Source organism: Staurois parvus, unplaced genomic scaffold, assembly GCF_062004578.1.
Source record: "Staurois parvus isolate SC_StPar_1 unplaced genomic scaffold, SC_StPar_1.0 ptg000599l, whole genome shotgun sequence".
Classification (NCBI taxonomy): domain Eukaryota; kingdom Metazoa; phylum Chordata; class Amphibia; order Anura; family Ranidae; genus Staurois; species Staurois parvus.
Genome location: NW_028318395.1, coordinates 2,273,417 through 2,301,408, shown reverse-complemented (window position 1 = coordinate 2,301,408; position 27,992 = coordinate 2,273,417). Strand labels below are relative to the sequence as shown.

The 27,992-nt window shown below is 41.1% G+C and overlaps 1 long non-coding RNA gene across 1 annotated transcript; it reads left to right on the top strand.

Moving 5' to 3' along the window:
* The first annotated feature begins 56 nt into the window (after window positions 1-56).
* LOC149449867 (uncharacterized) lies at window positions 57-26,208 on the top strand. Its single transcript, XR_016315357.1, has 4 exons — window positions 57-195; window positions 1,305-1,353; window positions 19,228-19,328; window positions 26,073-26,208. It is a non-coding gene; the product is annotated as an uncharacterized LOC149449867 (long non-coding RNA).
* The last annotated feature ends 1,784 nt before the right edge of the window (window positions 26,209-27,992 follow it).

Below are 27,992 nucleotides of genomic sequence, written 5' to 3'. Positions count from 1 at the left end.
GATGCTGTTGAAAGTGCCCCCTGGTGGCACTACTAGTTGAGATCTTGAGGCATGAAGAACAACAACGTTCTGTTCAGAAATAGATTCTTTGTCTACGCAGATCTTGGGTTATACAGAGAGCAGAGAATGGGTTGAGAAAATGCTCTGCAGACTGCACTTTTCAAAGATGGTTCTTCATTACCCAGTCAGCAGGAGGTCAGTGGAGAGGCCAAATTCATACACATGTCCGTTTTTCCAGATTTGTTACAGCATATGCAACATGTCAGTGCTGTGAATACCATGGTTGATGAAATACGATGCTAGTTTTAACAAAATATACATCAGTTCATATTTCACAGCATTACACATGGAGGTAAAAGGTCTAGAAATTGCGTTTTCAATAAGCAGAAAATAAGAAAAAAGCTGAATGTAATGTCTCGTGAAAAAAGCAATATTTTATTTAAAAGTCTTATTCCTTAGTAGATGCATCAAGTAAATAAGTGCATCCAGTTAAACTTGTACACTAGCATTTCCTCTGGGCACAGAACAACCATATGCTTTTAAAACCGTACACACATAATATGATTCCTGTCTTTGATAATAATGCAAGCGGAAAAATGCTCAGCTGCAATCATACAGACTTTGTATTAACCTATCCTTGTGAGAAAAATCTCACTTGACATCTTCTAAAGACTTAACACTCTTTAGTGTTTACTAAAGGTAGCAGCAGTTTCATAAATACTTCAACAAGCATAGAACAATGTGTAAACACATCTAGTTTGTGTGCATGCATGAGTACATTGTACTTTTTAGTTTTAGATCCAACACAACTGGATATTTATTGATAATCTAAATTTGTTTTAAAAAAACCACAGAAATTGTTTTGCTTTAATAACAGAGAATGCAATTAAAATAGTTAACGTTTAAAAAAAAAATTTCAAAGTCTTTCTGCTTTATCTTAAAAAATAAAATATTGAGAAAATGTTATAATTTTAAATATCCATCATGCACACTTGATAGGTCAACTAACCTTTTGCCAAGATGTTCATAATGAGATGAAATGTACCCTAGTGTAAAAGAATGTGAAAATCACATATCATTATGGGGCATGGGCAAAAAAAAAAATTAGGAAAAAAAACCTAGCTTCAATCTCACCTATTTGATATCTTCACCTTTTCGGAAATTGGAAAAACTCTTTTTATATGCAGTATTGCTATGAGCTATTTGAAATAATTACATAAAGAAGTAACCTAGTGTTTCTTAATTTAATACAGTTGTATCATTTTGTTTGACCTTTCTAATGCTATTTTTGATCTACTTTCTAGGAAAGAAGGCAGAAAAAAGATAGTTGCAAGTTTCTGACCTACTTCACCTGTATGTACAAATGCTTGGCCTACTTCTGCTATATGTGATGATTTATAGAACATTACCCTAAACCTACTGATAAATATTGGAAAAAAGGCAAATCAAATGGCTGCACTATAAGGAAAATCAAAATTTTGAAGGGGCAGAAAACTGAAATAAGGAACCCTGGCTTCAATTGCTTTGACAAGTAGACTGAAAAAACCTTCACTTGCGATTAACAATTTCTGATTCCAGGAATCTATTTTCTCAGAGCCTTTATGAGTCCTATCTGTTCATGGGAGGTACAGTCATGGCCAAAAATATTGGCACTCATGCATTTCTGTCAGATAATGCACCACTTTGCCCCAAAAAGTGTTGTAATTTGTCAGGGCAGGAGCCGAGGAACGGACAGGCAGACCTAACAATGTAACGCACTGGCTGACGACAACCACCACCCACAGACCGAAGTCCCTCAGGGCGCGGAGTCTAAGTCCCAGGCTGCCCTTCACCAGGGCCCCTGATGGTGGGGATGGACTTGACGCAGCCAGGAACCAGGTCGCGGCCCCCGAGACACCTCAGCTGCGGTAATGGCCGCCGCCAATGGCGTGTAGCTGGTGGAAGAGACAAAAGAGTAGTCAGACAGGCCGGGGTCAACAACAACAGGAAAAAACAGTACAGGACAGCAGACGAGAATCACAGGTCACGAGCCGGGTTCCTGGAACTTCTGGCGCTGAGCTGAGTCCCTCAAGGCCCTCTGCATCTGCCCCCATGAAGAACGCAGGGCAGCAAGATGGTTCTCCACAGCCGGAATGTCCTGTGGTGAGAACCTCTCAGGTAATACCGCGGGTTGGAACCCATAGTTGGCCATGAAGGGAGACATCCCGGAGGAGGAGTTGACCGCCGAGTTCCTGGCAAACTCTGCCCAAGGCAGGAGATCGGCCCAATCATCCTGATGGTCTGAAATATAACACCGAAGGAATTGTTCTAAGGCCTGATTGGAACGCTCTGCAGCCCCATTGGACTGCGGGTGGTAGGCTGAGGAAAAGGAGAGACTAATACCCAACTGGGAGCAGAAGGCACGCCAGAATCTGGACACGAACTGACTCCCGCGGTCCGAGACAATCACCTTAGGCAACCCATGCAGGCGAAAAATCTCCCTGGAAAAGACCGTGGCCAGTTCTTGCGCTGTTGGTAATTTCCTGAGTGGAATGCAATGGCACATCTTGGAAAACCGATCGACGATCATGAGGATGACCATATGACCCCTAGACACCGGGAGGTCTACAATAAAGTCCATACCTAGGTGTGACCAAGGACGCTCCCCATTGGGAATGGGTTGCAGAAGACCCAAAGGGAGATGCCATGGAGACTTATTCTGGGCACAGATCGAACATGCCGCTACATAAGAGGCAATGTCGGCACTGAGGGTTGGCCACCAGAATAAGTGAGAGACGACCCAACACAGCTGGTTCTTTCCTGGATGCCCGGCAGTTTTGGCGTTATGGTAGGTACGCAGCAGGCGGGTGCGCAATCCCTCGGGTACAAAACATCTACCCTCCGGCTTCCCGGGAGGAGCATCAGATTGAGCCGCCAAAATCTGCTCCCCAAGAGGAGAGGTCAGACTGGTGCGAATGGCAGCCAGGATCTGATCTGGAGGAATAACTGAGATTGGCTCAGAGTCTTCCCTGGACAACTCAGAGTATTGCCGTGATAACGCATCAGCCCTGACATTCTTGGAACCAGGCAAATATGAAACCACATAGTTGAAGCGTGACAAGAACAGAGCCCATCTGGCCTGGCGGGGTGTCAATCTTTTGGCCTCCGAAAGATAAGTCAGGTTCTTATGATCGGTAAGAATGAGGACCGGAACTGCGGAGCCCTCGAGCAGGTGCCTCCATTCCTTGAGAGCCAGAATGATTGCCAACAACTCCCTGTCTCCAATCTGGTAGTTGCACTCTGCAGAGGAAAGCTTCCTGGAGTAGAACCCACAGGGAAGTAGAGGTCCATCGGGCGATCGACGTTGAGACAGGAGAGCGCCTACTCCCGTCTCGGATGCATCAACCTCAAGGACGAAGGGCAATCCAGGATTGGGATGAGACAGTATCGGAGCCGACGCGAAGGCGGATTTCAGAGCCTCGAAAGCTACGATGGCCTCGGATGGCCACTCGTGATGATTACTGCCCTTCTTGGTTAGGTCTGAGAGAGGCTTTGCCAGCGTGGAGAAGTTCCTGATGAACTTCCGATAGTAGATGGCAAAACCCAAAAAGCGCTGAATGGGCCGAAGACCATTGGGACGAGGCCACTGCAGAACCGCCGAAACCTTCTGAGGGTCCATGGAGAATCCGTCCGCAGAAATGATGTAGCCTAAAAAGGCAACTTGGGATCGATGGAATTCGCACTTCTCAAGTTTACAAAAAAGTTCGTTCTCACGTAATCGTTGCAGCACCTGCTTGACATCCTGGATATGGGACTCCATGGAGGCAGAGTAAACCAGGATGTCATCCAAGTAAACTACCACGCACTGCTGCAACAAGTCACGAAGGACATCATTTATGAATTCCTGAAAAACTGCGGGCGCGTTACACAACCCGAAGGGCATCACCAGGCATTCGTAGTGACCGGTTCTGGTGTTAAACGCGGTCTTCCACTCATCCCCCTGTTTGATCCGTACGAGGTTGTACGCCGCCCTAAGGACAAGTTTGGTAAAGACTGTTGCCCCCTTAAGGCGGTCGAACAACTCAGTAATCAAGGGAATCGGGTAGGCATTCTTAGTGGTGATTCGATTAAGACCCCTATAATCAATGCAAGGCTTCAATTCACCACCCTTCTTCTTTACAAATAAAAAGCCCGCTCCTGCTGGGGAAGTAGACTTACGAATGTGCCCCCGGGAAAGCGCATCCGCAACGTACTCCTCCATGGCCTTATTCTCCGCAACCGAGAGAGGATACACCCTGCCACGCGGAGGAGTGGCACCGGGTTGCAAGGATATGGTGCAGTCGTAAGGACGATGAGCAGGTAAGGCACCAGCACGTACCTTATCAAACACGTCCTGGTACTCCCCATAATCAGAGGGCAACGCAGAGTCCGAGGAGGCACACAACACCTTAACCGGCCCACGGATGCACCCGGCCCCACACTGTGGAGACCACGAGAGAATCTCGGCTGTTTGCCAATTGAAGGTTGGATTGTGCATCTGGAGCCAGGGATACCCCAAAACCACCGAATAGTGCGGAGAAGAAATCACCTGGAAACAGGCCAACTCCCTGTGAACAGCCCCAATAGCTACTTCAACTGACATAGTCTCGTGGGTAACCTGCGGTGGTTGCAGGGGCCTGCCATCTATCGCCTCGAGAACCAATGGGGTAACTCAAGCCTGCAGGGGAATGGAGTGCTGGGCAGCAAACGAGCTGTCCATAAACAACCCGCCAGCCCCAGAATCTACCAACGCCTGGGCCGTCACCGAGCCCTCCGCCCAAGAGAGGACAACGGTGATCAGTGGCTTATCTCTGCGGAACGCCGGGGATGAGGAGACTCCACCCAAGATCTGTCCCTGACAGGATCTCAGGTGCGAGCGTTTCCCGGACGGACCGGACAGGACTGCCGAAAGTGCCCACCAAGACCACAGTACAGGCAGCGACCCTCCCGACGCTGAGCGGCCCGCTCTCCCTCGGAAAGGCGAGCAAACCCCAGCTGCATGGGCTCACCACGAGACAATCTATCCCCAGGAGGCGTGGGAGGAGAGGGAGGAATGGGAGGGACAGAAAACGCAGGTGCCAGTCGATTGGAAGGCCTCCGCAGGCATTCCTTGAGTGAAGGCCTCTCCCTGAGCCTGGTGTCAATCAGGATCAGGAAAGAGATGAGCTCCTCCAACACCACAGGCAGTTCCTTAGCTGCAATCTCGTCCTTCAATGTGTCAGAAAGACCATGGGAAAACGCAGCCACCAGAGGCTCATTGTTCCAACCGACCTCTGCCGCCAGGGTACGAAACTCTATTGCGTACTCGGCCACGGTCCGTGAACCCTGATGCATGGTCATGAGCAGCTTGGCTGCCGAGGCGGAACGAGCCGGTACGTCAAATACCCTACAGAAGGCATCGACAAAACCGGAAAAATCTTGAATCACCGGGTCGTTCCTCTCCCATAAGGGATTTGCCCAGGCCAAGGCCTTGTCCGAGAGTAGTGAAATTAGGAACCCAACCTTTGACCTCTCAGACGGAAAGGTGTGGGGTATTAATTCAAAATAAATACCCACCTGGTTGAGGAACCCACGACACTGACTCGGCTCACCCCCAAAGCGCTGTGGAAGGGGGGCAGAACCAGTCATACCTCTGGGTGCCGCTGATGTAGCCGCCGAGGTGGTGGACGCAATAGGCGGAGAAGCAGCGGGAGAGACCACCGGAGTGACTACCGGCCTAATAGCACCAGGAGCAAGGTGTGCAGTGCGTGCAAGCAGAGTTTGCAACGCCTGAGCGAACTGATCCAACAGGTGATCCTGTTGATCGAGTCTGGCGACTAGCGTTGGGAGCGAAGGCGTGCCTGCACCGTCAGGGTTCATGGCACTTGTGTAATGTCAGGGCAGGAGCCGAGGAACGGACAGGCAGGCCTAACAATGTAACGCACTGGCTGACGACAACCACCACCCACAGACCGAAGTCCCTTAGGGCGCGGAGTCTAAGTCCCAGGCTGCCCTTCACCAGGGCCCCTGATAGTGGGGATGGACTTGACGCAGCCAGGAACCAGGTCGCGGCCCCCGAGACACCTCAGCTGCGGTAATGGCCGCCGCCAATGGCGTGTAGCTGGTGGAAGAGACAAAAGAGTAGTCAGACAGGCCGGGGTCAACAACAACAGGACAAAACAGTACAGGACAGCAGACGAGAATCACAGGTCACGAGCCGGGTTCAGCAACAGAGGGTCAGATCAAAGGAGAATACAAAGAATAGTCAAGTCACAAGCCGAATCAGATACCAGGAGAGTCACGAGAGTCAGAACAGAGTAATAGCAACACAAAGACACAAGACACAAGTGCAAAGAGCATGTGCGGGCCACAGGCTTATATGTCATCAGCCACGCCCCTCTGGGGGATGGACCTCGGAGACCTGAAGGCATAAAAGGATTCCCACCATGCACAGCAGAATCCAAGATGGACGCCAGCACATGGAGTAACATAACCTCAGGGAAAAGGTAAGACCTTGACATAATTACAAATGTTTAGGCATTCTCATGTTTATTTCTTTTGTTTGTATTGGTATGACACAAAAAAGTGGAGAAACAAAAAGCCAAATCTGACACATTCCATGCAAAACTCCAAAAGTGGCACCCTCAATTTAATATATTTGGTAGCACACCCCTTGGAAAAAATAACTGAAATCAATCGCTTCCTCTAACCATCAATGAGTTTCTTACGCCTCTCTAGTGGTATTTTGGACCACTCTTCTTTTGAAAATTGCTTCAGGTCTCTCAGATTAGAATGGTTCCTTTCCCAACTGCTGTTTTGAAATCTCTCAACAGGTGCTCTATGGGATTGAGATCTGAACTAATTGCTGACCAGTTAAGTACTCTCCAGTGCTTTGTCTTAAGGGTGCTTTTTGATGTGTGCTTTGGGTCATTATCCTGCTATAAGACCCGTAACCTCTGAAGGAGACCCAACTTTCTGACACTGGGCCCTATATTGCACCCCAGAATTTGTTGGTAGTCTTCAGATTTCAAAGGCCATGCACATGGTCAAGACACTCAGTGCCTGAAACAGCAAGGCAATCCCAAAACATCAGTGAACCTCCACCATCTTTGACTGTAGGGAGTGTATTCTTTTCTTTAAAGGCCTCATTACTTTTTCTGAAAACAGTAAAATGGTGGGCTTTACTAAAAAGCTGTAATTGTGTTTCATCTGTCCACAGAACATTCTCCTATAAGGATTTTGGCTTCCTCATGTAAGTTTTTGCAAACTTCAATCTGACTTTTTTATATTTCTGTGACAGCAGTGGGGTCCTTCTGGGTCTCCTACCATAGTGTCCCTTTTCATTCAGATTGCAACATATAGTGCAAGCTGACACAGTTGTAACCTGTGCTTGAAGGTCAGCTTCAATTTGTCTGGAAGATGATCAACGTTTTTTATCCACCATTCAAACAATCCTTCACTGCAATATTTTATCAAGTTTTTCTCTTTCATCCACATCCAGGGAGATTAGCTACAGTGCCATGGGCTGTAAACATCTTCACAATGTTGCGCACAGTGGAAGCAGGAACATTAAGATCTGTTAATTGATACTGGTGAGTTTAATTAGAAATTACTGTAGTATCACAAACTTGGAATGCAATTATTTCTTACAATTTTGAGAAGGTACCAATAATTTTGTCCAGTACATGTTTGGGGTTTGTGTGGAATGTGTCAGATTTGGTTTTTTGTTTCTCCACTTTTTTGTGCCATACCAATACAAAAAAAGAAATAAACATAAGAATGCCAAAACATTTGTAATTGCAACAATTTTCTGGGTGCATTAAAAGTTTTTTGTATTCTCTGACAGAAATGCAGGGGTGCCAATATTTTTGACCATAACTGTATGTGGCATTCCTTCATGACCATTGGGAATCCATGGTGTCTTTTGGGAGCACCTGTGTCCACAGGAGGGCTCATTTTTTATTATGCATATGAAAATGCTGTTCTTTTCAACGCCCAAATGGACAGCACAAAGGCCCAGTAGCTAACACAGTGGCTTTGCAGTACTGGGGTTTTTGGTTTCAATACCAGCAGTGCATAAGCTGAATATTTTATGTTTCTTCCACTATCTAAAACACTGAATGCTTGCAGATTAATTGGTCCTGGTATGTGTGCGTATAACACCAGAAGGGATGTTATGTACTAATATCTTTTTGTAAACTGGTAAGAATAGTTCAGTATGCTCTGAAAAGCTTTGATTACAAAAATAAAATATACTTCAAAATTTTGAATACTCATAACAAATACAACTAAATAATCACATATTGCCAGGTAATCAAACTGTCTTTAAGAACAGTTTTTGTTCATCATTGGAGTCAGTCAAAATATCGCTTTTATTATTGTTCTGTACATATTGTTAAAGGAAGAATCTGATTGGTTGCGAATCTAATTATTAAACATCAGTTCGACTTTTGGCAGCTTTGATAAATGAGGCTTATTATGTCTACATGTCACTTAAACCGAGTCTGAAAAAATTGAGAAAGTCCAGCATCAGGGACAGATAGGATTACAACTGCCCATTGTGTAAATAATTTATGATCCAACAAATACATTTTTTTACCTATAACATTAAGTTACTTTCATATTTACTGTAACTTATAATGTTGTTGCCAATTAAACTGTTTACAGGTTAGAATGTATTATAGTGTGTGCTTTGAAGGAGCCCTTGTAAACACATGGCACTTCACTGCTCTTTGCATCTTTCTTTCTGCTCTTCTAACATGTGCCCCAGGCATGCCTACAATTCTTGTGTGTAGTTTAAATGTAGCTTTGTTTTATTACCTTTACTTTGACTGCAGGGCAACTGGTGTTGCTAGCATCAGAAAATAGAAATACAAAAGCTAACAAATACTTGCTCCACTCAATAAAAATGGCACTCTTTTAAAATAAATATCAGGAACAATTTTTAAAAAAAATAAAATAAATGTTCACATACTAAAGGTAATAATGTATTAGTTATTGTTTGAGGGTGAGCAGGTGTGCAGAAAAGGAAAATATAGTTACAAGCAATTATTGGTGCTTTTATTTCTAACCTACCTTTAGACGGGGTGAAAATCATATAGTCCATTAGAAATGAAGGAGAAACAGAACACTTCAACAGCTTAGCCAAAAGTATTATGGGGACAATTCACAAAACAGTATCTTACCGCATCCAAGTATGAAATAAGCCTGCACAGTTTTTTTTTTTAAATGTTGACATTCACTAAAAAACGCTACTAAAATACTGCAGACCCCTACAACCACCAGCCAGGGTTGTGGGGAAGAGGCCCTTGTCCCCATTGTCATTGGGGAAAAGATGCTTTGAGGGGGGTAAGACCCCCTCGCCCCAAAGCACCCCCGATGTTGTGGTCATATGACCTGGTATGGTTTAGGAAGGGGGGGTTCTCGCTCATCTTCCCCCTTTCATGACCTGCTGGGCTGCATATTACAAAAAAACATAGTAGGGCCATCAAACTGCACCATCAGAGTCCCAGCATGCTCTACTATAGCTCTAGTTATGCTGTGGACTCAAAAGTGTAACTAAAGGTTTTTGGAACATGGTACTAAATAATAACACAAGTCCCTTGTATCTCATACAACATTTTCAAAAAGTCATTTTATCATCTTAGGTAGGCCTAATAAATCACCCACAAACTCAAACAGCAGGTTACAGAATGGATAAAAGGATGTGCCAGTGGGATATATAATGTCTAATATTGTGTGTAGCTAATAAAAAATTGGAGAAGGAGTCACGTTTGACATCTCAGACCACATTCACCCAGTAGCAGTTTTAGCATCTGACCTCTGTGGTCATGCAATAACCCAATCTAGAAAACTGGGTGCTGCTACGGAAAAAAAAGCTTTTTTTGTACTGGATATTATTAAAAGAATTCTAATATTTATGTAGCTCACACAGTATTGTAGAACAAAGCAATACATTATTAATTCTTATCAATAGAAAAGACATTTTTAAATGGTGGCTCAGCTTTTTTTTCCATTCTGAGAATGCCACGAAGTTATATGAAGGGTGTCCTGGAAAACAGTTACAGAACATAACATAACGACTCCCTAGGGAAATAGGAAACCATATTGGCATTATTATAGTTAAAAAATTTTAGGAGCACCTACAAATCTTGCAGGAAGTGAATTAGGATAAAAGGAAATATCACAATTAAACAAATCCAAGATCCAACTTTGTGTTAAATTTATGTAACAAAAGGCAGAAGCTTGCATGTTTCTCTTTCATGGACTATGTACTTAACATTAAATATATTCAGTATGTTAAGTTGTCCATAGATGAATAGATTTTCATATGAAATTATGAAAATGTGTGTTTTTCAAAAGATTTAGTTTAATTTTAATATTCGATATTGGAATGAATGGACTTTACTGAATGAAAACCACATACACTGTTAGAAATTAATTTGTTCTAGAAAAAATTTCCATACTGCTTCTTCGACTTTTCTCATCACTGCTGTCAAAAATGAATGTCAGTTTGACCCACTAATGATTAGAAAAACAAATGAACTTTATTAGAACATTCTTTTCTTAGGAATTTTTTTTGAAAAGTCTCTCCAGCTTTACTGTGGATCCTTAACATTACACATAGGGTTTCCCACAAGCCTCACATGTATTTAATTTCCTTAAGGGTGAGTGACTGAAAATTGTTTATAAATTTGCAGTTTCAGATATACCCTATATCCCTTGCCGGCTAGCTTCAAAAAATAATTGCTCTGCTCTAGCCTCAACAGTGGGTTATTATAATAACCAGTCAGCTAGCATTTTCAGAAAGAAATCAGCAGTCAGCCTATATTTAAATGTACTTAACCATTTGCCGCCCGCCCTATGGCCGAATGGCGGCCGGCAAATGTCATCAGCGTTCCGGGTGGACGCCATATGGCATCCTCCCGCACATGCACAGATTGTGCTCCTGCAGAGCTGCGCAGCGGCGCGATCTGTCAATGGCCGTGTACCTCGGACACGGCTGATGACAGATCTGAGTATCGGCCCCCATTGCCGGTACCATGTGACTGTCATGTGACCAATCACAGCAGGTCACATGAGAGTTGTATACAATGGATGGCTTCATTCATGCCATCCATTGTATACTAGTGTCTAGCTGTGAATGGTCACAGCTAATCACATGCACATGTCATGTGATTAGCTGTGGCCAAATCCCAGCTAAGCACAAAAAAAAAAAAAAAAACCCTGAATGAATCGATTTCATTCAGGTAAATGCTTGCTTATAGCAAAGTAATTCTTTGCTATAAGCAAATTGTGTAAAAAAAAAAAATACTGATCACTTCCCCAAAGTAGTACAATGTTACTATGGTAACATTGTACTACTTTGGTCATAGTGAAATATGAAAAAAAAATCTAAAAAAAATAAATAAAAAATAATTTTAAAATATATATTTTTTTTTCATACTGTCACCAGTCAGTGTCCCTGATCACCGCCATGCCAGCTATATGATGACGCTGTACTGCAATGGTGAGAATATGTAAAAAACTAATTTTTTTCATTTTCCGAAAAATTATGACAAAAAAAATACAACTTCAAAAAACTCGCCATGCCTCTTATGAAGTACGTCGGACTGTCTACTTTGCAAAAAGGGGTCATTTGGGGGATATCTGTACTGTTCTGGCATTCTTGGACCTCAAGAAATTAGATTGGCCGTCAGTACTTCAGGATTGATCAATATTCAGAACTATACCATAGTTTGTGAACTCTATAACTTTCCTACAAACTAAAAAATACATTCTAATATGGGTTATTTTCACCAAAGATATGTAGCAGAATACATCTTGGCCTAAATTTATGAAGAACAATTATTTATTTGCAAACCTTTATAACAGAAACAAAGAAAAACGTGTGTTTTTTTTCAAAATTTTTTTGTTAATTTAGCAAAAATTAAAAACCCCAGCGGTGATTAAATACCACCAAAAGAAATCTCTAGTTGTGTGAAGAAAATGATAAAATTTTAGTTTGGGTACAATGTTGTATGACCGCGCAATTGTCATTCAAAGTGTGAGAGAGCTGAAACCTGAAAACTGGCCTGGGCAGGAAGGTGTAAAATTGCCCGGTATTGAAACGGTTAATATCCTAACATCTTTTCTATGTCAATGGTAGGAGCTTGGGTTGTGAAAATAGTCTGCTATACTATAAGGCCCTGAATGTCTGCAAAAATGGTGCTGAAATATGGAGCAGAGTGACTCCCAATTGTGAATATGAGCAAACACTGCCATAACATGTGCAGGAAAATTGCCATCAAATACTTACAACAGCTTTCCTTTTCCTGATTAACTTCATGGCAGAATATGCCCTCGCTCCTACCTCATAGGATCCTTCTCCCATACATTTTGAAGCTCATCCGGTTTCATAACTAGATCACTCAACAACTGCGAGGGATCCTATGCTGCCATGATGTTAATTAGGAAAGGAAAATTGCAGTATTTGATAACCTTTTTCTGTTTTCCACTAACTCCATGGCAGCATACGAATGGGAAATAACTAGCTCCAAGCATTGTTTTAGCCAACAAACCTTTAACACCAAAAATAAATGGATAAGGATGCTAGCTTGCCTCTCCACCGAGCCATAAAGCTATTAGTGGAGCAATTACCAGTTAGAAACTTGTGACAGCACAAGTCAAAGCTTATATCACCAGCACATCGTGGCTCCTGGTTGAGCATGTTGCCATCACTTCCATAAGAGTCAAACCTTAGCCTTCTATCCAGCGATGGATCTGCATGTTTTCTTCCCTCTGATTTTGCCAAAAAAGTGACAAAGAGATGGCCTAAATCTCTAGTGAGTAAACTTGAAATAGCCTGACATCCTGCAAATAGAACTGGTCATCCTAAGTAATCCTACTTTCAGGGAGAATAATGCCTGAACTGGGCAGAACACCAAAAAAGGGTCCCTTGTAGCTTAAGTCCCTGATCACTGCAAAGCTTCTGGCAGGAGGTGATATCCATTAAAAAGGCTATTTTCATGCATCACTGATACTTTAACTGGACCAAAAGTGAACACATCTGGAGAAGGCAAGAGTTGGGAGTTTTGGTTTTCTCTGGAGTACAAGACACAGCACACCATTAAGTAAACAGTAATTTGCGGAAGAGAAATTGAAAAAGGCTTGGAGTGCCGAGATCTATACTCCAAGAGAGCCAAAGATCAGTCCAATATTCTGGCTGGTCTGCAAGAAGCTGAGAATGTAGTGGACCTGAGGATTAAATAAAGAGAAGTCAGAAGCAGACAAACTGGATGTACTTCAATCAAAGTCTGTTGTTAACAATATTAGTGCACCATCTAACTGGACATCTATCAATCAATAACTGTAGGAGATTAACAAGGGTGAAGTATAGCACCCTGCAACAGGAGATCTCATCTGAGAGCTAGAGGGACTGGGACCTGATAACTAAGTATGAAGTAGAAGAGTGAATCAAAGCCTATTTGACCAATAGGGAAACATTACAATGGTTTCCATTGTTTTTAACAGTAGTCTTAAGAAAATATGATGAAGACTGCAGGGAAAGCATATAGTTTAGAAAACCTCTCCTGATCAGTCAGAACATCCACTTCCAGGACTTGCTGGCCCTTTATGAAAAACCCTACAACTTGCAATTGTAAAGAGATGCAAACAGGCCTAACTCTTTAATCCTGTACAGAGACAGAATTCACTTGAAGGAGCCTAGATGTAGAGACAACTTGTTGTTCATATAGGGACATGGAACATGGAGTCCTCCTAGATGTTCTGAAATCCTTGGCATGTAGATTGCTAAAATCTTGAGGAGATTCCTCTCAGTCCAGGTCAATTCTACATCTCAAAAGACTAAGGCTACAGGTTACGACCTGCCTGTTGATGGAGTACACCACTGTCATGTTATCCAGCCTTATGGAGACTTCAGAACCTACAGTCAGGTGACAAAAGGCAAAGGGAGCACAAAGCTAGACAGAAATCTGAAATTTTTCTGATAACTCATTGAATAGGGAGGTTCTATTAACTTTTGGACCGCCGTCTGGCAACTGAGAAGATTTTCTACTACATCCACCACCAAAGGCTTCTTATCATTGTCTGTGAAATATGAATAGTTTGGTGCATTTTCACTGTTGGAGAAAAGCTCTTCTGGAATAGGTGCCTCCTTCTGGAATAGGTGCAGGCATTGACATGTGAAGAGAGGAATGCCAAGACAATTCAGCACCTTAACGCTGGTATGTTCTCTAGCAGCGACATATTTCTGAAACATGATTAGTTTTCTCCCAATTACACAAGGTTTTGTGAAGGGGTCAGATGACACTGTTCTTTATTCGCTAACCAGCCAAGCACATGTAAACTAAATAATGACTCAAACTATTATTATTATACAGTATTTATATAGCGCCAACAGTTTGCTCAGTGCTGTACATTATAATGGGAGACAGTACACGAGACAGTACAGTAGCAATACAGTACAATACATGAGGGGTTCAAGGGTCCTGCTCCTTGGAGCTTACAATCTAGGAGGGAGGGGATAGTGGTACAGGAGGAAATAGCTGTGGGAGATGGAGTGGTAGGAAGAGTGGAGGAGATCGGCAATTAGGTGAGGGCAGGGTAGGCTTCCCTGAAGAGATGGGTTTTCAGGGTGCGCCTAAAGGTGAGGAGGGTAGGTGACAGTCTGATGGATTGGGGTAGTGAGTTCCAGAGGATGGGGGAAGCCCTGGAGAAGTCCTGGAGATGGGCATGGGAGGAGGAGACCAGGAAGCTAGAGAGTAGGAGGTCTTGTGAGGAGCGGAGAGTACGTTTTGGGTGGTATATGGATGTCAGGTCGGTGATGTAGTTTGGGCAGTATTATGGACAGTTTTGTACTTCAATGTTAGTAATTTGAATTTTATGCATTGGGCAATCGGAAGCCAGTGGAGGGATCGGCAGAGGGGGGTGACGGATATGGAGCAGTTAGTAAGGTGGATGAGTCTGGCCGCAGAATTCAGGATAGACTGAAGTGGGGATAGCCTGTGATGAGGTAAGCAGGTGAGGAGGGAGTTACAGTAGTCAAGTCGTGATATAATAAGGGAGTGAATGAGTTGCTTAGTAGTTTCTGGGGTTAGGAACGGATGTATTTTAGAGATGTTGCGGAGGTGGAGTCTACATGAATTTGTCAGTGATTGGACCTGGGGCTGGAAGGACAGATTGGAGTCAAACTACATAGAAACATAGGTATTTCTGAAAAGAGATAGCTTTGGAAAGGTGGAATAGGTCACTCTCTAGGTAACAATAGTACCTATCCTAAAATCTCATCTGCTAGGATTGGAATTACCATCCCAAGAGAAAGCAAGTTGATTTGTTTTACAGGTTAGGGGAACTAGTCTCTTGTCCCTGGAGCAAAGAGTTATGTGTGGTACAATCTGAGACATGAAGGATGATTTATCTCTTATACATAGCCTGAATTTCTTGCCCTGAGGTCCAAAGAATCTAAGACCACTTCTGTACCCATGTTGAAAGAGAGACAACCAAGAGCCCATAAGACATGTATGGTTGGCACAATCCTCAAATAACCAGGAAGCGTCCTGGCATGGAGCTCTTTGCTGACTTCTTAGATCATGTGCTGGCTTTCCAGTTTTTTCTGGACTCCCTCCAGAACTGCAGAAGCTAAGCTCCCTGGAGTGAGACTGGATACTGACTCTTGAACTGCAGTTTTCTTTCGCTCAACAGACATTTATTTTGGAGCAGGAAGCCAGACTAACCATAATCACAGATCCTTGCTGTCAATTTAAGCTTCACCTTCTAAGATCAAGAACAATGCAGTGAAATTGGTAAAGTCTTGAATCTGACCAATCTCAAAAAGGATACACCGACCATAGGGGTAACTTCATAATCTGGACACCTTCCTCTTCAAAAGGGCATCATTTTGACATCCCGATGTGAAAACATGCTGTTTGCTGCATTCTAGATTGAGCTTTTATTTAGTCACCATAGGGAAATTGCAAAGGTGTCTTTTGGAAGCACTTGAAATATTTCCACTGCTTTACTTGTATTTTAAGGCATTTCATCAGCCTTACAAAGGAGGAATCAATAACCTGGGCAAAGGTCATCCTCATCTTCCTCTTCCTCTTTGGACGAGTCTGAAGAGGGTTGATTGACCTGAGAAGGCTCTGAGACCAGTTTACTGCTTTTGGAATGAAAACTGGACATTTCCCCAATAGATGCCCCCTGCATCAAACAACTTTTTTAGAGTGTCTTGACCACATGCCTAATGAATTGTGACAACTTCGACATCATTATCTTAATCACTGGCTGCTTGAACAAAGCAGGATTCATAAAGTGATGCTCATCTGCATCTTCTTCTTTCGAGGAGTCTGAACAGGATTGTTTTGCCTGGGAAGGCTATGAGACTTCTCATTGCCAGAATAGATAATCCCTTCACAGGGAGAGTGGAAACAATTCCTTTAGAGTGTATTGACCCCATGTTTAATAAATATGACAGCCTGTTAGGAGTTGTTCTCTATATCCCTGTCTGCTTGAACAGAGCAGGATTAATACTGGGCTTTGCTTGCCAAGGCCTAAGTGGCACAGACCCAGCTTAGATGTGAATGGTACATGTTGATCTGGAGGGACTAAATGGCAAAGAGTCCATTAGTTAGCTTCTCATACACCTGAAAGAAAATTCTTACCCCTTACCTTCTTTGAAACAACTGGTTAAAGGGATGAGGTACCAAACTCATGGCTTAGGACAGTAAGCAAATGGTTTTGTAGCAAATTGGCAGTAAGACATACAAGGAGGTAAACAGCACACAGCTTTAGGAGACCCACAGAAGGTCTGACAACCCAAGAAGATATACCAGAATGGAAGGAACAGGCATCCACCACTACTAACCTGCATAGAACAGTCACAGCATAGCGGGTCTCAGTAAAAATAAAATCCCTGACAAACAAGGATACTGAGCATTTCTAAAATAGAACTCCACATTATTAAGAAGATGTACAATTGCTACTCAAGCCATCTAGTATTTTAAAGATATTAAAAGTTACTCATCTACTTAATAAAGCAGATAAAAAAATAAATGCAATAGGAATTGTATTGATTAGTAATAAACCCCTAAGGGGTTACCTACTGCTAAAGGGAGGCTGGTATTGTAGCTTACCACACCAGAGCACTGAGATTTTACCAAGTGTTTATTGAACCAAACCCTGCTATGCAGAAAGCAGGACATGATGAAAAAGTTTTATCCAGGACAGAAACAAAACTGTAGGAATCTGCAACAGATTTACAATAATATTCTGCAATGTACACAGATCACCCAAGGGACTTGTCAACATCGTAATACATATTTTTTGTTTTAACAAAAGTGGAGTTACACTTCAAAAAGTCCACATGCATCCAGGCAGGTGGCTTCATACCACCCCAAGCCACTGTGGAACTCACAAAGTGTTCCAGCAGCCATAAAGGGATCCAATAGATCTAGAGATGCATCACTGAGGGAAAATGAAACACAGCATGCATGATCAGAGGCAAATAAAAATGCATTAACATCAGGCAAAATCTACATAACAGACAGCTGCACAGCCATGTTGTCACCCTTGGGAACAGATCTGCATTTAGTAAGGCAACAATTCCAAATTCCAGCCTCAACACCCATTCAAAGAGTTTATTTAAAGGACTATAAAGTGGGGTCTGCATTCAGGGGGCAACAAGTTTATTTCAGGCAAAGAAGGGGAGTTGCTTGCACAACTTGTTTGGCCCTATGATTTGAGGAGGACAAAAAACAGAACACATGGACTGGATCAGCCTCAAAATTTATGGGAGAGAGGTCTCATGAGGTAGGAGCAGACACAGAGTCTACCCATTCGTACGCTGCCATGGAGTTAATCAGGGAAGTATGGTTGTAAATTTTACCACTGCTATTTTAGTACCATTATTGGGGCCAAAAACACAATATTGTTTTATTAAACCTGGCTGAATGAAGAGAAGCAGTCTACAGAAAAATTGTAAATTATAAAATGGCCAGAACAGGTCTGTATAACACTATCACTGATACTTAGCAGTGCTAGCGAGCAGTGGGTTGGAAAGAAACATTTTAAGTGCTTTTCCTTCACCTTTTTTCCCTATGAAACTTGCTCATTGTACCTGCTAACAGCTATTCCTTTTACACCTAACTTCCCAAAAACCTTACCTTTTAGCACAGTCATGGTAACATGTAGTACTTGAAAAGGTCTACAGACAATGTTAAAAATACTTCAGATTATTTTATTATTGACAGGATTATTGGCTGTGAATATTTTCTTTGCAGTCCTCCCCTACAGTAATATGTTTACAGTTAAATGATAGGTGCACTTTAAAATTCAACATTCTTTTTCAGTTTTATCGCACAGCTTGTATGCCTGATTTCTAATCATTTAAAAACTAAAATGTAAATGTTGTTCCACTGCTGATGAAAAGATTTAATGACATTTGAATACAAGTAACAAATTCAAGTAGCTGAATTACCATGTAACAGTACCTTGCCAGTTGGAGATATGTTGATGCATTGTTGGATGCAAAACACTTGTCTGACTGTATCATTAAACTTGGGTGATACACTTAGTAAATTACATATATTAGTTTATCAAATTGTGAGGTGCAAAATTCATCCACAGTGGTTTTAGTTTTTGAGTATGAAAACATTAAACTTGGAGAAATAATTGTTCATTACTGTATGAATTAATAAGTCAGTTTCTGATTCTAAATACAGCAAAGAAACTTGGTTTTGTCTCCAAAGCATTGGGAGATGCAACTTGTTTTATAAGTACCAAGGCCACCTAGTGGCTTTATTTTGTATAAAACTTCGATTATGTATTAGAATAGCTGCGCTTTACAGTAAATGAGCTTAAGCTTCAACAACAATGAAAAATCTATATTTGCTAATAGCGCATTGGACTGCAGCTATCCTGGGCTGCAAGCTGAAAAAGGTTATGGTCTTCTATATCAGTCTTTTGGCAGGAACAGCAGTGTGAGAAAGCCAACATGCATGATGTGCCATACAAGATTTCCTAAATGTAAAAGTGAGGAATCCAAAGATCTGACGCTTTCATACAATTGCCTCAGTGTGATTTATTTTAAATACTTCTTCACAGAGTTCTCTTTCTTCCATGTAAGTTATCTCTTTAAAATTTAAAAGTAACCCCTCAAGAATGGTTTCTGTTGTGATATTTTTAGAGCTGCATTCTTCATTAACATTTTGTTATTTTTGTCTTTGCTGACAGGTATCTGAGAAATTCACAAAAACACAGTGAAATGGGGCAGTCTGGCAAATGCACCATGGAGGCACTGTCAAAGTGCCATTTTCTATTCTCTCAAGAGACAGGTAGGCATTTTTTTCTTTCCAATTGTGTTCATGATGCAGTGACAAAAAAATATGTTGGTCAGTTGAACACATTAAAATGATGTGTTTCATAGGCATTTTATATTGTGCCTCTCTAATGATCACGTATTTTTGCCTACACCAAAATAACATAACTATGGGGTTGGTTTACTAAAACTGGAGCACTCAGAATCTGGTACAGATGTGCATGATAACAAATTAGCTTCTAAATTCAGCTTGTTCAATTAAGCTTTGGCAATAAAACCTGGAACCTGATTGCTTTCTCTGCAGATCTGCACCAGATTTTGCACTCTCTAATTTTAGTATATAACCCTCATGTGTAATTTACAAGTGCTGAAATGTTAGTACCCTATTATTCTCTTCCTGAAAGACTTACATAAGGAAGATGTGTGAAAATTAGATAAAGCAAAAAAGTAACTTTTGCCAGTGCCCCAAATTCTTGCAAATTTGGACACCAATTTAAATAGCCTTTAAGTGCATATTGGCGTGTAGGCACATAAATTCAGATATTAGTTGATATCTGCAGTTGCTTTTCATAGATACATTGGAGATACAGTACCAGCATGGCAGTCTGTAAACAAGCTAATTTTTAAACAGTGCAAAAAAAATTAAGCAAACATCTTACCTTACCTTAAAAAATGACTTAAGGTGCTTAGTGTAGGCACTTCCATATCACATCTTCTATGCATCCAAAGATTTGCAAAATCAAAGCATTCCTCATGCAAATATCTACTACAGTTTCTATGACTGAGCTCAGACTCAAATTTTACAAATCCCCTGCCTTAAAGGTGAGCAGGAGCCTCCGTCACATTGTGTGGCCAATAGAAAGGATCAGGAAGTGGAAAAGAGCTTAGTCATAGTCAATGCTTAACGGTTTGTCTGTTCTCTGAATATAACATTCATACTGTTTCTCAAAATTCATACTGTTGCAAAATAATTTTAATTACTTGGATAATCATCTTCTTTGCCCCAGAAATATCTTGTTCCTATTGGAATATGGTTACCTTTGTTATTTACTCCATTCATTTTGTTGTAGACCCTAGTGTCTTTCTTACATTTCCTTATGCAAGTCACCAATCCAAGCTGACAGATTGGACAGATCATTGCCTTTTTTTGGAGCTCTAGATCTATATGCTGTTATCCCTGCACTCCCAGGAAAATGTCTTACCTTTGCTTAATTTGTTATGCTGGTGTACAGTGGCAGTTTTTTTTTACCTTGACCTGCCTGTCATGTGAATCGGGACTACACCTCAGCAACCTTTGCACATACAACATATTAGTAGGATATTCCACATTTACCTGTTTCTTCTACTATAATCTTTTCTAATCACATGTCAATGCCTTCCACAAAACTACCATGATATCTACCCTTCTGTTGATATACATTATTTGACAAATGTATTGGGACATCCCTCCAAATCATTGGGTTCAGGTGTTCCAATCACCTCCATGGCCACGGGTGTATAAAATCAAGCACCTAGGCATGCTTCTACAAAAATTTGTGAAAGAATGGGTCGCTCTCAGGAGCTCAGTGAAATCAAGGTACCGTGATAGGTTGCCACCTGTGCAATAAGTCCATCCATGAAATTTCCTTGCTACTAAATATTCCACGGTCAATTGTTAGTGGTATTATAACAAAGTGGAAGCAATTGGGGACAACAGCAACTCAGCCATGAAGTGGTAGGCCACATAAAATGACAGAGAGGGGTCAGTGCATGCTGAAGCGCACAGTGCACAGAAGTTGCTAACTGCCTGCAGAGTCAATAGCTAAAGACCTCCAAACGTTGTGTGGCCTTCAGATTAGCACAACAGTGCATAGAGATCTTCATGGCATGAGTTTCCATGGCTGAGAAGTTGCATCCAAGCCTTACATCACCAACTGCAATGCAAATTGCTGGATGCAGTGGTGTAAAGCACACCGCCACTGGACTCTAGAGCAGTGTAGATGTGTTCTCTGGAGTGATGAATCACGCTTCTCTGTCTGCAATCCAATGGATGTGTCTGGGTTTGGTGTTTACGAGGAGAACGATACTTGCCTAACTGCATTGTGCCAAGTGTAAAGTTTGGTGGAGGGGGATTATGGTGTGGGGTTGTTTTACAGGGGTTGGGCTTTGCCCCTTAGTACCAGTGAAGGGAACTCTTAAGGCATCAACACACCAAGACATTTGTCCATTGGCCATCTCCAAACTGTGGGAACAGTTTGGGGATAGCCCCTTCTTGTTCCAACATGACGAGGCTGGGGTGGAGGAACTTGACTGGCCTGCACAGAATCCTGACCTTAACATGATAGAACACCTTTGGGATGAAATGAAGTAGAGACTGTGAGCCAGGCCTTCTCTTCCGACATCAGTGCCTGACCTCACAAATATGCTTTTGGAAGAATGGTCAAACATTCCCATAGACGCACTCCTAAACCTTGTGGACAGCCTTCCCAGAAGAGTTGAAGCTGTTATAGCTGCAAAGGGTGGGCCAACTCAATATTGAAATGTTTGTTATGATGCCCATACTTTTTAAATCATTCAGTTGTATATAATTGCATCAATGGTTACCTGTTGTAGACACTATTTTTAACCATGGCCCCATTAAACTCTCTCCTTCCCCAACTCCCCTCCCTAGGCATGGGTCCTTTCCTACTCCCCCCATTCCTAGTACCTGGGCTGATTCTGGTTGATCAATAGAGCGTCAAACATTGCCAAAACTCAATATCTGCCCCTTGACATAATATACTGTATGCTTACATGTCAATGTATCAAATAGGGGACATCTTACTGAAGCAGCCATTGGATTATTTATGCCCTACCCCCTGCTTCAAGATCACAACCCATTGCTGAAGTCTACACACAAGGTTGTATATAATGAAGAACGTACCAAGCAAAGTTCTGTTTAGTGGACTTTTACCAAACTTAGGAAACAATACCTTAAACCCAAACATAGTGGTAACACCATTGAAATCTATAGTAGGTGAATCTCATATTTTTCTCTGGACTTTTTCAAGACCAGTTTGGAAGCTTATGTTAAAAAAGAGCATGGGTAGCTGGGCATAGCCATGGAGGGATATATTCAACTGCCAAAATGTCTAAAAACAATACCATTCAGCAGGGAGCTAGGCTTTCAATGAAGCTTAATGGGCAACATTAAAATACACAAATATTTTAAATAAAATGTTCGGAGATGCCTGAAACCTACAGAGAAAGTTGTGTACCAGTAATATGTACTACTTTAAAGAAGTACTCTGAGCAAACATTTTATTTCACCATACAATGGGGCTGTGTCCACACTGCATGGGTTAAGCTCATATTCACCTTACCCACCGAAGGGAGCGGTCCTGTGCCTAGCAGGATTGTTGGGTCAGGTATGTATATCTCCGCTGTCCTCTCCTCTAGAACAAAGCAAGCAGTTAACCCATGCACTTCTTTAAAAGTGACAAAAAAGCACTGCCACAACATGATAGTTCCCTTCTAGTTTCTTTCTGATTGTAAATAAAGCAGCCTGGGAATCCCAGATAACATCATTACCCATATATAGTTATGGCCATATTTTCACAGAATGTATAAGTTACATTTTACCTTTCAGATAACCAACTGGATACAATGCTTGGTAACAGACTATAGACTTTGATCCTACATTTAAACCTATCAGGCTTTATATAGGCTGTGATATACAGCATGCAAAACTAATCCAGAGAAAATCTTTCTAGAATTCAAAAGACATATGGAAAAACTCTATTTCTCCCACTGAAATAGACACTTCTGATGCAAAAAGCCTCTTCTTCCAACTTAACCAACCAGCACTCTCTCCAGTTCTACAGGCAAAAAAAAAACAACAGAAAACAAATAAACAGCCATATGGTTTCATGGCCACACACTTGAAGGAATACTTTGTACAATTAGCCCCCCCCCCATGCTTATGAATGTCTTACAAAAATTGCATTACTTTATCTCTAAAAGCCTATTTCTACAATATGCATATGTATTTAACCACATGCTAACACAACCCATTGGGACAATTACAGACCCATTTCTTTCCCTAATTTATATCAAACTTCTAACTAAGCTTTAAATAACTAGACTAAATATAGGCATAGATCATCCAGATTAGGTTGGTTTAAAGCCTACAAGGCTAGCAAATGACAACATCTGTAAATTGACCTTGCTCCCTAAGGAAACCTAACATTCCCCTCTATATTACATTCCGTTAGCTTACAAAAAGCATTTGAGAAATGGGGAATAGTCTCTTGCAGATGATGTGCTACAACTTATCACAAACCCTATAACTACTATACACAACCTACTTAAAACTGCTGAAGACTTTGGGAAGATCTTTGGCTTTGAAACACACAGCAGTAAATCTAGAGAGCCATCACTGTCTCCCAATTAATTGAAAACTCTCCAGAAGTGATGACTACCACTACAACAGCATAAACGCCCATATTTAAACAGGAACACATACTGTATGTCTTGACGTGTGTAGTATTTATTAGATAATAAGTAAATATAAATGCATAAAACCAAAAAGCATATAACAAAAACTGTCAGCTTACACGAACAGCCGCTGCCGACCCGGGATCACACAGCGCCATGACATCCGCACCGAAAACATCTCCCCGACGCGTTTCATACAATTGGACATTATCAAGGGGTATTACAGTGTTGCCGTCTCACATATTTATATAGTGTCGCATATACCAGCAATCAAACAAGAAACGGAACTGGAAGTACAAAATGTCCATATTGTAAAAACCGGAAGTAATGATACCACCATCTTTAAAAGGGTCATTTCTGAATATCTAACTGGAACCAGATGTAAGTAGCCCCCATCTTAAAAAAGGGCAACCTTAATGGTGCTGCCATCTTGCAGTAGTGGATCAGTAGATATGTTATCCACATAAATGGAAGCTGAAAATAGGGTAGCTAAAAAAGGACAAAAAAAGGACAAAACCTACAGACAAAGTATCTCTGTCCAAAAATATAAAAGACAAAAAATTGTTAATATAATACAAGCGGATGAAAATTAATAAAAATTATAACCGGTATATCAGTAAAAACGGAACTATTATTGTCCCAAAAAGATGTCAAAAACAAAAATAAATAATAATAATAAGAGAACAGGAAGGCTCCACTAAAAGATATGACATTCCAAAATAAATTGTGCAACATTAAAGAAGGCCTCTAGTGCAAAATAAATAAAAAAAATAAAATATAAAATATAAAAAATAATAAATAATAAAATCATCAAAAATCTCAAATTATTCGTAAGGGTAAAATATAAACTAAAAGTTTTTTCTGTGTTTATTTACTATCTATAAAACAATTGATGTCCCAACATCAATTCATACCAAAAGGGGCATAAGACTTAAGTTCACAAATCCATCGCATCTCTAACCGCGAGACTTCTCTAATTTTATTGCATCCCATCTAGTAAGGTTCTAGTTTATCTATTCCTACAAACCTAATCTCCCTTGGCTCTCTGTTATGAAATTGTCTGATATGTGCTAAAAGACTATGATATTTGAATTCACGTTTTAATATTATACACATAAGACGATCCCTCAAACATCTCATGGTTCTACCCACGTATTGAATACCACAGGTACATTGGAGGAGATAAACAACATGTGTAGAATTACAGGATACAAATGAATCTATATTATACTCCCTACTGGTACTATATGAGATAAAATTGGTCTGTTTTTGTGTCTACATCCTCCTACTGTGCAGATAACACTTTTGTTGCAGGGATAAAACCATTTTAAACCCTTAAAAAATTCAATGGAGGATTAATTATGTTCATAGTTATTTTATCCCTCAAGTTCGTAGTCTTACGGAAAACAACTTGTTGGACATCTGGAAGGATTTTATCCAGAACTGTATCTCCTTTTAATATATCCCAATGTTTACGGATAATCCGTTTGATCTGCCAATGTTGGGTGGAAAAGTTGGTGGGAAAACGCAAATTGTGGCAAAATGCTGCAACCGCAGTACCACAATTTCGCGTTTTCCCGTGGTCGGTGGTCAAAACGTTCCTATCCTAAACGCGAGGAGAGGAGAGGGAGGTTTAACCTCACCTAAGCACGGCAGCTCCTAAACTCTGTTAAACGCCTATGTGTACATGGACACTCGAGATTAGGAGCTGCTCGTGTACATGAAGCCTTATAGCCAACTCATCTATGTTTGAGATCTATCATACACAAATTCTTTGTTGCTCCAAGTCTTCATAATCTAAATAGTTTCAAGAACTGGTTTATTCTAGCTACCATCTGATTATATAAACTATTCATTGGAACTGAACTCAAATATTTTTTTGGCTTTCAAGAGGAATACAAACTTCCCTGTTCAGAACTCTTTGCTGTCTCTAAATACCACTTACTGCATACATTCACCACCACTCTCATTCTCGGGTCAAACTGATAACAAATATCCTTACAGTGACTAAACAAACTATAGCAAAAGCATGGAAATCTAGCAGCCTCAGGAGGCCAAAAATATGGCTATCTTGGATGATGCTTAAAAAAATATGGCCCCAATACTGAATGATAAGTTAGCCTGAGAAAGTGTAGTACCCATGGACATAGTATTTACCTCCAGACTTTGATCACCGCCTCTTATACCTTGCACACTTAAAAAGCATGTCCAACCTGAAAATGTATATTGTCTCATCAACTGCAAACTCTCTGCCCTCCAACCTGTACTTTGACCTTTACTCTACACCCTTTCCTTTCTCTTACAGCCCAGCATGGACATTGAAGAACACCTTTACTGGAAGTATATGCATTTCTGCAATGTGATTTCTATGCTGAACCACTCAACTCTGTTGTCTTACTTTAAATTCTTATATAACTCAATTAAAAAATATTGAACAGAAATAGATTGTATGGCAGTGAAAATTTGTAGTGCTTCAGTAGTGTTTGAAATAGCTATACTAGGTGCTAAAAAATTATGTTAATTCCTTAAAGCATATATCTTAACCAAACCCCAAAATAAGTATTTTAAAGCTGAGTTCCAGACAGCCATAAAATATTAGCAATATGTGCCTTTTCCCTCCCAGACCCCCAGCAAGGTTTAGATGCTCATTTAGTCTAGGGGAAGTTTAAAATAGAGGATGGATTACCTTCTCCCTCACTTCCCAATGTGAGTGGGCCCTTGCCATGCTCACAGACAATGCTGGGCTGATAATGACATCAAAGAGGGGATAAATGTATTACCTGCGAAGAGTATAGGCTTTACGAAACTTGTCATGCAGTGGAGTGGAAGCTTGGGGGAACAAAGAATAATGTGGATTTTCCTCTTCTTTAAACCTTGGGGGGAGGGGGCGCATACTTATTTTTGAACATGACTGACTAGAGTTCAGCTTTCACACCTAATCTCCCCCTAATATTTAATCTTTAACCTCCTCACCCTCTTGTATTGAACTGAATCGTTGCTGTATTGTCTCCCTTTATATTGTAAAGTGCTGAGCAAACTGAGTAAACTGTTGGCGCTATATAAATCCTGTATTATAATAATAATAATAATAATAACCTAGCATGTAGGGGCATAGACAAAAGCAAATTGTAAATTTGTTTTTGTCTAAGCCCCCTATTGAAAAGATTTACCATCACTTCCTGTCCTGAAACCCCTATTATTTACAGAGTTCAATAGCTCAAGATGAAATTCAGAGCAGTTACTCATTTATCTTACCCCCACCCTACTCGAAACAGTAACCTTTATTAAAACAAATGAATCTGAGGTATGTAATAGAAACAAGATCGTGTAGAAACATGTCATAAAAACAGAAATATTTTATTTACCAATTAGCATGTTGGTGTGGGTAGAACCAGGGAAAGCAAAATAAAAGAAGAATAAACTTCATCTTTAAGCTTTTATCAAGTGTCATTGCCTAGGCTAAGATTTTCTTGTTTTGCCTCCCAGTGGTCACTATACATTGTAAAATGAAAGGCTAAACCAGGGGTTGATCTGTGGCAAACAACCAAGATCACAAGCATATATACAGTGGCGATCGAAAGTTTGGGCACCCCAGCTAAAAATTTGTATTAATGTGCATAAAGAAGCCAAGGAAAGATGGAAAAATCTCCAAAAGGCATCAAATTACAGATTAGACATTGTTATAATATGTCAACAAAAGTTAGATTTTATTTTCATCATTTACACTTTCAAAATAACAGAAAACAAAAAAATGGCGTCTGCAAAAGTTTGGGCACCCTGCAGAATTTATAGCATGCACTGCCCCCTTTGCAAAGCTGAGACCTGCCAGTGTCATGGATTGTTCTCAATCATCGTCTGGGAAGACCAGGTGATGTCAATCTCAAAGGTTTTAAATGCCCAGACTCATCTGACCTTGCCCCAACAATCAGCACCATGGGTTCTTCTAAGCAGTTGTCTAGAAAACTGAAACTGAAAATAGTTGACGCTCACAAAGCTGGAGAAGGCTATAAGAAGATAGCAAAGCGTTTTCAGATGTCAATATCCTCTGTTTGGAATGTAATTAAGAAATGGCAGTCATCAGGAACAGTGGAAGTTAAAGCAAGATCTGGAAGACCAAGAAAAATATCAGACAGAACAGCTCGCAGGATTGTGAGAAAAACAATTCAAAACCCACGTTTGACTGCACGATCCCTCCAGAAAGATCTGGCAGACACTGGAGTTGTGG